The 10,780-nt window shown below is 31.1% G+C and overlaps 1 long non-coding RNA gene across 3 annotated transcripts; it reads right to left on the bottom strand.

The window, feature by feature from the left end:
• Positions 1 to 253: 253 nt before the first annotated feature.
• LOC133794428 (uncharacterized) lies at positions 254 to 9,768 on the bottom strand. Of its 3 annotated transcripts, none has more exons than XR_009875217.1 (4): positions 9,511 to 9,768; positions 6,032 to 6,116; positions 3,650 to 3,882; positions 254 to 531 (listed from the first exon to the last, which is right to left on the bottom strand). It is a non-coding gene; the product is annotated as an uncharacterized LOC133794428 (long non-coding RNA). The 3 variants fall into 3 exon arrangements; XR_009875218.1 differs by having other exon boundaries at positions 254 to 521; XR_009875216.1 differs by lacking the exon at positions 254 to 531 and having other exon boundaries at positions 3,494 to 3,882; positions 9,511 to 9,763.
• Between the last annotated feature and the right edge of the window lie 1,012 nt (positions 9,769 to 10,780).

The raw sequence follows: 10,780 nt of genomic DNA, 5'->3' as shown, positions 1-10,780 counted from the left end.
ATTTATTTTATTTTACCTTAGTAACAATTTGTCGTATGGTGTTGTGACTATTAACACTTCGATGAAATTATCTTTATGCATAGGAGTTTGAAAGTTAATTGCTTAATTGTATATCTTTGCAGAAAGCTCCAATTGATCCTTTCAATCGTGAAAGTTGCAAGCCATTTGCATCTTAAGGTGTTCCTGTAATGACCCAACTATTTATAAGACCTTGGACCATTAAAACTACTAGACATAGCTACTACTTTGAAGAAACATTCACAAGAAATAATCATATCTTTATTAAAACTCCAAAATAAATGTAAAATGTGGTATGGGTACCCATTGTTTAGAAGATAAAACATTGTTTGATAAAACATAAAACATAAACTTTAAATACTAGTTGCAGAATTACATCAAGAACATAATTTAAAAGACTAAAATAAACGTCATCCTCGATCGACACGCAATCCACTCAATCCGTTCATCCTCAACACACATGCCAAGCTTCCAAGAATCCTTCCGCCTCCGTATCTAGTTTCCTACATTACACTAAAAAAAAAAAAGGAATGAGTCTAATGCCCAGCAAGGAAAACCTACTAAAAACATACATCACATACATGAGCATAAAACTACATCATATACTATAAAACACAATACTATCTAAAACATACATAATAAATCATAAGCATACACTAAAAACATATGACTATAAGAACATATATCATAAACATAAACATATGACTATAAAGACGTATACCATATCGGACTACACTATTAATGGCCATTAAGACATGTGATAAACCATCTACGTCCCCTGTCTAATATCTGAGGTAGGTTAGATCACATGATAGTATATGATAACCCATCTAGGTCCCCTATTTAATATCTGAGGTAGGGTAGATCACATGATAGTATATGATAATCCATCTAGGTCCTCTGTCTAATATCTGAGGTAGAGTAAATCATAACTATAAACATAAAAATAATAAACACTAGGGCACTAAGCAACTATGAGCCCCAGATAAACATAACATAACGTACTATAGCATAAACATATTATACATAAACATACACATAAGCATATAGAAACTATCCTATTTTCCTTACAAAAAATCGAGATGTGAGAACAAGATCAGGACTTTGGAACACTCCTAAAAAAAACCATAATAGAGAGGTGAGTATACTAAGGAAAAGAGATGAAAAGAATGAACTACACCATCGAAAAGATACTTACCCACAAGAACCTCAAGTTCAAGAACTTAGATGCCTAACCAAGAATAGAAAAGACTCAGTTAGGATTTGAGTAGAGAAGAACTATAAGAATCAATACAGAAAGGAACTAGAATTAGGAATACCTTGAATGCTTCTATGACCGAACTATACCTCGAAACCGAAATACACTATAACCTTACTTCCCAAGTGTTTATTAAGCTTATAATGATTAAACTTATAACCCCAACCCAAGTGTTTATCACTCTATAGTCTCACTAGCACCTGGAAGGCTTTGATTAATGCTTGAAGAATGAATGAAAAGGCTTGGTGCTAGGTCCTATTTATAGAGTTCTAGGAATAAAAATCTTTTTTTTGGCTTTGAATAAAAATAATGAATTTAATTGAAAATATTTAAATATTCTTCAGCCAAAGGCTTAGGACTTGGTCAAATTGTTCAGAGAGAGGTTTACAGAGTCAAAGCTTGATTTTTAAAAACAAAAATAATAAAAACAAATAGAATCCTAACTTCTAACTCCCTAAATCTCGTAACTCTAAACTCACCTGCAGTAAAATCAACATATCTAGAGCTGTAGGACTCCAATTTAGACTATCTTTATACCGTTAGAAATCTAATTCAATTATCTACAACTTTTTAGAAATACTATTTTTCGAAATTCATAACATAACTAGGTCAAAAATAGGTCGGAAGTTACAGTACCCTAAAGTTACGAAAAATATATTTAATTATCTAAATCACAAATAAATAAAATTGTGACAAATGTCATGCTCCTAACAGATTCTGGTGAAGACTAAGTCTTATATTTCCCTTATTTTATCATTAAAATAACAATTCCTTAACAATCATGCATATGACAAGTGTCATATTCCTATTGGCTCTATCTAAACCTTAGGAATAACCATGCTCATGACAAGTATCATATTCTTATTAGCTCTATCTAAACCTTAGGTTATAATAATTATCTTATTAATAACCAATAATTTTAATCAAACCTTATGTTATAATTAATATTCTTAAACTATAGGTTAAACTTATAAAATCCATAACTATTGCTAAGAGTTTACAACTAAGTCCCGGCTTGAACCAAAATCCACAGTAATAAACATACTATAACTACTACTAGCTATTACTATTACTACTACTATCTAACTAGCTAAGTAAAGTTCTTGGACTCTACAGTTCCACTTGGAGGCATGGGGTCTGTGGTGTACAAGCTTGTTGCTACAAAATTTTCAACTTTGTTCTTTTTTATTTGATCAAACTGATGTGCTTGTTTGTTTATATCTCATATAGAAGTGGCAGCATATCTAGAGGTTTTGGAGGTGAATTCAGGAAATTTCAAATTGTTCCTGGTTTATGTGAAGGTTCTCCGGTCATGGCCAATCAATTTTCTGCCAAGAAACTCTTACTCCATGTACGTATCATTTAATTTTACTGTTACCATTTTTGCCAAATTAATTATAATTACATTTACAGATCTCTCTAATTATTTTTCATTTATAAACTCAATATATATATATATTTATATACATAGCAAGAAAATGGAATTGATGGCTGCCATATACATGGGTGGTTGAATCCCTCAGATATCAACTTTACTTTCATGACACACTACTACAAAAAAGGTTTTTTAAGACTGGCATTGCGAGTCCTCTATTTGAGAGCCTTAAAAACTAAGGTTTTTTAGAACTCGCAATGCAAGTCCTAAAAAACTGTTTTTAAGACTCATAACGCGAGTCCTAAAAAATCTGTGCGAGTCCTAAAAACTTAATTAAAGGCACTCACCCAGATTTTTTAGGACTCGCGGGTAATTTTTTAGGACTCGCTTTGCATGCCCTTAAAAGTAATTTTTTTAAAAAAAAAAAACACAGCTACAATTTTAATTTTGATTTAAAAATATATATCCATTTGAGTGTCGAATATGTATCAAAAGAATTTTGAAAAGAAAATACTAAAAAAATGGCAAATTTTTTTTACAAAAAAGGCTTTTTAGGACTAGCAGACAACAATTATAATTCAAACTTATAAATAAGTAGACACACACAACAATTATAAATATATATAATAGAAGGTATAGATAGTACTATTTCATAAAATGTTATTCATCCAGTACATAGAGGTATTTCAAAACAGTAGCAAACTACACCAAAATCAGCAACAAAATAGACCATAAATCTACCATATTAATCCATTAAAGAAGCATCAAAATAAACCATAAACACAACAAAATCCAGTCACAAAATACAACAAAATCAAGTCACAAAATACACCAAAAACCAATAGTGAAACACAAGTATAAAGCCATTAAAGCATAAGCAAAATACACTAAAGATGATATTCATTATTAGTCTAGGCTCAAAATCAGATCTGAACATATCCAACACAATCAAATGAAACATATTTTAACATAAAAAAATCAAGAAATAAAATAAATACTTGCTGCCGCCGTGAGCTATAGTGTTGCCGCCGTGAAGTTGAGAACCCCACCAGCCAGCCCCGAGCCCAGCCCAGCCACCATCCCTGCCGAGCCCCTCCCTGCACCGTCGACCCAAGCCAAGCCCAGCCCAGCCCAACCTAAACCCCTCCCTGCGCCTTCGACCTCCAGCCAGCCCCGAGCCCAGCTCAACCACCTTCCCTGCCGATTGCTACATAATAAAAGAGTAGCCCACCTATTACATTTTGAGTAACTCATTAGTACACAAAAAGTAACCTAGTTGGTACATATTGAACCCACTTGTTGATATACAAAATATAACTAAGTTGGTATATATAGAGAGTAACCTTGTTAGTACATTTAGAGTAACTCAGAGTAATTTGGTGGTTACATATAGAGTAACTCATTATTATGTTTAAAGTAACTCAAATGGTAAATATTCGGATCACAAATTTATCATTGTGGCAATCATCTTTTTCATATTTACACACAAAACTAAGTACAAAAAATTCTATAGAAAATCAGACAGCATATCCCATAATTTACTAGCCTAGCCATCTCTCACAATCAATACCAACATGTCAAACAAATCAAACATCACACAGGTTTTCATCCATATATCACCGCAGCACACAAAATTCTCGGAACCTACTTCACTAAGACATGCAAGTTCTCAATCTTCCGTTATCACCGCAGCACACAGAATTCCCAGAACCTACTTCACTACAGATGAATATCTAAGATATTCAAACTCCACTAAAGTAATACATTTATCATTCAAAATTGTAAAATAATGAAAAATATAGGACCTAAATGATATCAAGATTTAGTGGTAACCAAATAGTTGAAAGTTGAGACAATTGTAGAATTGGAGCACCTGAAAAAAAATATATACAGATATACAAAAATAGTTTATAATTATATGTCTATTTTTTTAATAATATTAAAATGAATGAAATTGAAACACTCTACCTAGGTCCACTCCTACTCCTAGATATACTATGTAAAATTTCATAATCCAATATTTCTATCACTTGATGACAAAGCAAATATATGCAAAGCTCGTAGGTATACATAGGTCCTAGTAAGGCTATGTATATCTAATTCTAGCTATACTACATAATGATACAATTATTCATGTGGGCGAGGCAATACTTTTCATTAACTCTTATCTATCTAGCTAGCTCTACATTTTTAGAAATGTATAAAAACAAAAACAAGAGAAATAAATTATATCAATAAGACTATTTTCGTACCTTTTAAAAAAAGTGCTTGCTGCAAAAACATTAAAATCTATAAGTGAAGAACTCCAACATTAATTATAGGTGTGTAATAGAATATGTTAATCATTGTTGCAAGTTGCAAAATCTCAAAAGAAGAATACAATGAAATGAATTTGAAAGAGTACAAAAAAACCAATCAACTTCTCAAAAAACTAAATTACAAATCAATGAAACGAAGTGAAACAAAGTGAAGAAAATGGGCTTTACACAGTACACGTTTAACCACAAAATTAAGCAATAATATGAATCCATATCAATCTATGTTTTCTGCTCTAATAAAACCAGTAAGGCTAACCAAACAGGTCCATTGTTTTGAGTAATTTTTAGCAGTTTTACCACTGAAGCTGAACATGTAAACATAATCAAAGGTTACAAAAATACAATCAGAACAACAACCACTTTTCAACCAATTTTTTGAAATATATATATCTTATATGTGTATATAGCCAGACTTAGTGTCTATTGCCTACCCTATTTCAATTTTATATAAATATAGATAGTGCATGACATACAAAACAATTGATACAAAAAAAAAAAAACAGTGGTATAAAGCAATACTCGGTGACAAAAAATGCACTAATCAATAAATTATGCAGACCAAGCATATTACACTAACAGAACAATAAATACAATGTATTAAGTGAGTACAACTTTTTGAGCAAAACAAAAATTACAACTGCAGCTATACCAAAACACTCATACAACAACCAAAACAATACTTCACCCTGTATATTATACCTAAGTGTCCACTTTGCCAGGTTATGAGTTGTGAAATTGATTTATCCTATTTAAAAGTCAATATCAGCTTTATCAAGTATTTCTATTTCTTAAGTTTTGTCAAAGTCTTCGAATAAGATACTCAATTCTTATTTTACTATATCAATCTTTTTTTCCATTATGGAGACTTTTTTTAGAGCCTTTAAACTTTGTAATGGATTTGTTGCTTTTGGCAGATGAATTGGTAGCATTTCCTAATAAAGTATTATAGTTTTCCCACCCTGGATTATGGTCCTAAGTTTGTCCCTGGTTGGGATAAAGTTTAACACATACTACATATATCTAATATCATAATCAAACCATTTACAGTCTGGATATTCACACCTTTATCGAGCAGTCACCAGATTGGTTACAACACGAGCATTGTCTATACCCCTGCTGCAGCTTTAGCCTCAGAATCTGTCTTTCCCTGTACAAATTTAGTTTAAAATGTGTATGTGTATATACAAGATGACAAATCCAGGCTCAAATATAAATATTCAAGTTTTAAAATTAGACGTGGATTTGGAAGCCTTCAAAATTCTGAGAATTAAACACAAGATGACAAATCCAGATTCAGCTTACAAAAAATTCAATGAAAACACACCTCAACTTATGGTTGGAGCAAATTTACAAATTGAAGCATTGCAATTGGTAGAAAGTAGCATGAATCTAAAATTTATTTGTTAAAGTAATCTCGTGGAGCTGTGTCACTAGACATAAGGAAGCTACAATAATAGTTTACCCTTCCAACCCACTAAACAAAGTTGAACAATTTACAAGCACTAGTTAGAAAAATTGAGAGAACCCATCAAAAACGACATTGTAGAGAAAAATTACATCAATCTTAGTTGCTTGTGTAACCATGGTTCTCTCAAGCATTTTGGCAAACACCTTCCATACATGGCTTTCGTTTTTTTAAAAAATTATTGTGCTTCGTTTGTTACTATCTGTTCTAATTAATTAACGCATATAAACTCATCCAAAATTATATAAATATATGAAACATAACTAAATAAAACGTGTTTTTGAAAAGCTTTAAAATATTCACTAATATAGAATTAATCTTTATATATCATTATCTAGAAAATATGTGAAAAGCTATAAAATTGAAATTACACCAATAATTATGTAAACTATAGCCTGTCCACTGCACATGGAAAGTCTAGAATAGTATGATCACAATGGTAAATATAGATATATATATATATATGTACATATATATATATATGTACATATATATATAACATTACAAAATAACTCAACTATACTAATAAGTTGGTTCCTTTTTCGTTCGAATTAGCTAACAGAGATTTATCTGTTTTTTTTCCATCAATACAAATATCTTTGACCCCACCAAAATTATATATATATTTATTTATTCCAACACCATCTTTATGATATTTCATACACAATATTTAAGGTTCATATCCCATTGAGATATTCCAAATCAAACTGTTTTTGCCATATCAAAAGTTCCACTCCAATCTTCCTATAAGATAAAGCTCTCTAAAATTGATCTTAATCTTTCTTATTTTCAACACAAAATATAAGGCCATAGCCACAAGGGAGTTGTGTCACTAACTAAGTCTAAGACTAAGATAAACAACCACACCATAAAAAATAAGTAAGGATTCACAATCCACACACAAAAATGAATGGTAAAATTCATGAAAATACCCGACTCTATCAACGAAGGGAAGAACACATGACTTATCAATACCAGCTATTAATAATCTACAACCCATAACATAAGAGATTAAAAAAAAAACATAAAAATCATTCAATTTACTCGTATGTTTCACTGAAGCATTCCATCAAACACTTAATAAGCATTTTTTGAGTAAAGCTAAAGCTTAGTGTTGTATAAATTTGTGAATTCGAAAGACATCCAAAGGAGAAGCATCAAAACATTGATTCACTTACAAATCAAAATTGAGTGGAAAACAATATTTATTTGTATATTAAAACTTTAAATTATATAATTACCCTATATTATAATCTGAAATTATTACCCTATATTAAAATCTAAAATTATAATATTATAACTTAGTAATTGAAATAAGAAAAAGATACACTTTGTAATTGAAATGATATTATTTTATTAGTAGAAACACCTATATTTGAGTTCGAATACTGGTTTTCAAGAGTGTTGAGAGAACATTAAGGTTTCTACTAGAAAGACATTGAGTGTTTTATAATTGTAATGAGAGCCTAGTTCATCTTGTACTATGTGAGATTAGTGGATTAGGCAAAGGGAAATACCACATACAATCTGACCGAATTAAGTAAATCTTGGTGTGTTGTGTTCTTGTTCCCTAAAATAAATTACTGCAATTTACTAATGGTAAAAGAAACCGTATGTATTACATGATATATTTAATTAATGCCTCTATTAACTTTTATGTCCTTTCAACAAATTTTACCTATTGAATTTTATGTCACTAATAACTTTTCCAACTCTAATTTATAAACCTAAGTCCAAAAGTTGTTTGTGGTGAACATGTAAACATAGCAAGAAAGACACACAAAAAAGAAGAAAATTAAAATAAATGATTGACGTGAACTCTTGAGAATGGAAATAACTAACTATATTGTGTCCATTCATTAAAGCTTCCAAGTTATGGCCACTTTACCTTTTAGGAAAGAGTTTTATAAGGGGCAAGTAGAGAGAATGGAGCCATCCTTACCATGCTTACGGGCACATAATAGAGATCAAGCCATTTGACAAAGAAATGCCAATACTATATAGTTTTTATATGAACATAGTATGTGAATGTGACAATTAGGATGAGAATGTACAAAAAAAATCTTCCTTATAACTAAAATCATCATGAAGTGTTTAGAAACTTTAATAAAATTAGAATTGTAATCATTTTTACAAGATAAAACTAGAATTTTTTTTTTTGAAAAAAAAAGCAGAAACTTAGAAGAGGCATTTCATCAAACACATTGTAAGCAACTGTGAAAGACTATAAAACAAAAAGCATTTTATCAAACAGTTAGCAATCAATTATGAATGAAAGACACTACAAAAAGTTAAACTACTGAGAAACTTTTTCAAGACTACCTATATCTATAACAATTATTTAAAAAGAACAAATACAAAAAATAGAATTGTTACATTGTTAATTACTTTATTAAAAAAAAATCACAAAAAGAATTGAAATTGCATAAACCAAACATCACGAGTCAAGTGATTGATTACAAATATCACAAAAATGATAGACTGAAGACCATTAATTCAAAGTCAAAATTAGTAAAACAACAAGAGAGAGAGGGGGGCTTGCCTGAGTTCAAAGCCAAACTGGTAATTGAGAATAGAAATAGGAGAAGCTAGAGGAAGAGTAGATGTTGCACACAAATGATCTTACGTTAATGAACGGTCCAGATTTAGTTTGACCAGAAAAGAAAAACGAGGCAGAAATTTTACCGTATATGGTCTCGTTTGGGATTCCTCGCATTAGTAATGCAGAATAATATTTATATAATTTAGTCGCAAATAATATAAAATTACACTATTATATAATTACATGGCTTATGTGTACGACATGACATGTTCCTAACCATAAAAAAAGCGGAAGAAAACCAGTGACCAGAGAAAGATTATTGGCAGTTGTTCATAGACAGACCCTTGTGTTTTGAGTTGATATTTTGTGAGCATTTTCATCTTACATTTTTCATCATTTACCCAGAATCCAAACAAAGAAGAAGAAGAACAGGTTTAAATAAAAACAAAATTAAATTAAAACCCATATAAATAGCTACATATATATATTTATATAAGCAAAAAAAATTTTAAAAAAAATAAAAAAACAAGTAACCTGCTGGAATCGTGAACCAGCAACCAGCAGAGATCCACGCTGAGAAGCACGCCGCCGCCGAGAGTGATGGAGCCGAGAACCCACGCTTGCTGGAGGCGTTCACCATCGTCACCGTCGCAGTTCACCCAGCTACCGCCGAGCCGCCGTTCGCCCAGCAGCCGTCGCTCACCACCCAGCAGCCCTAGATCGTGTGATGAATAAATCCCCAAAAGGCTGATGAGTTTTCTATTTGGTGTATTTTAACCTTATAATTTCGAAAAAGTCATAGTTTTTTTTTATGCTTTTTATCTCAAAATAATTAAGGACTTGTTTGGAGAGTGCTTAATATTTTTTTAGGACTTGCTTCTAAGAGAATATTAAGACTCTCAAAGCAAGTCCTTAAATGTTTTAAGTGAAATACTTATTTTTTAGCTCAGATTTTTTAGGACTCGTTGATTTTTTTAGGACACTCATTGCGAGTCCTAAAAGAGTATCAATGACTCCCAAAGCAAGTCCTTAAAAATATTAAGTAAGACACTTTTTTTTAGCCCAGATTTTTTAGGACTCGCAGATTCTTTTAGGATATTCATTGCGAGTCCTAAAAGAGTATTAAAGACTCCCAAAACAAGTCCTTAAAAATATTAAGTGAAACACTTATTTTTATATCCCAGATTTTTTTAGGACTCGCATTTTCTTTTAGGACACTCATTGCGAGTCCTAAATTGCGTTTTTTCAAGACTCTCAATGAGTGTCCTAAAAACTTCATAAATATTTTTAAGGACTTGCATTTATGTGCGTGTCCTAAAAAAGTGTCCCATAAAGGGTATTTTGTAGTAGTGACATATAGAATGGTCAATATTGAAGTGGGCTATCCCATTTGATGTTTCAAGGTACCTTATATGATGTAGTAATTAAAGTATAAACCTGATTTATGTGTCTCTTATGACAAACTTCTTTTACATTCTTTTGAAACGAACTAGTTTTAGCCCTATTAATACATGTGATAAGCGTATAAAATATACGCTTATTAATAACATTTTCAGATTGATTTGGTTGTTTTTCTCAAGAGAAAGTTTCTATTTAATCTGTTTGGTGAACTTGTGCAGTTTGTCGTTATAATTCTGATTTGTTCGAGAATTTGGATAAATGTTGGTTTTAGTAGCCGAATATTGGCCAATATGTAGAAATGTTGTACAGGCGATATATCGCCTGTCTTGGGCGATATATCGGCATAAGAAGGAATTCCAAATTTTGTTTTTGCAGAAACGACATCAGAAACTCGCGTTTTCAT

Source organism: Humulus lupulus, chromosome 8, assembly GCF_963169125.1.
Source record: "Humulus lupulus chromosome 8, drHumLupu1.1, whole genome shotgun sequence".
In the NCBI taxonomy this organism is placed as follows: domain Eukaryota; kingdom Viridiplantae; phylum Streptophyta; class Magnoliopsida; order Rosales; family Cannabaceae; genus Humulus; species Humulus lupulus.
This window is presented reverse-complemented; position numbering and strand designations above follow the sequence as displayed.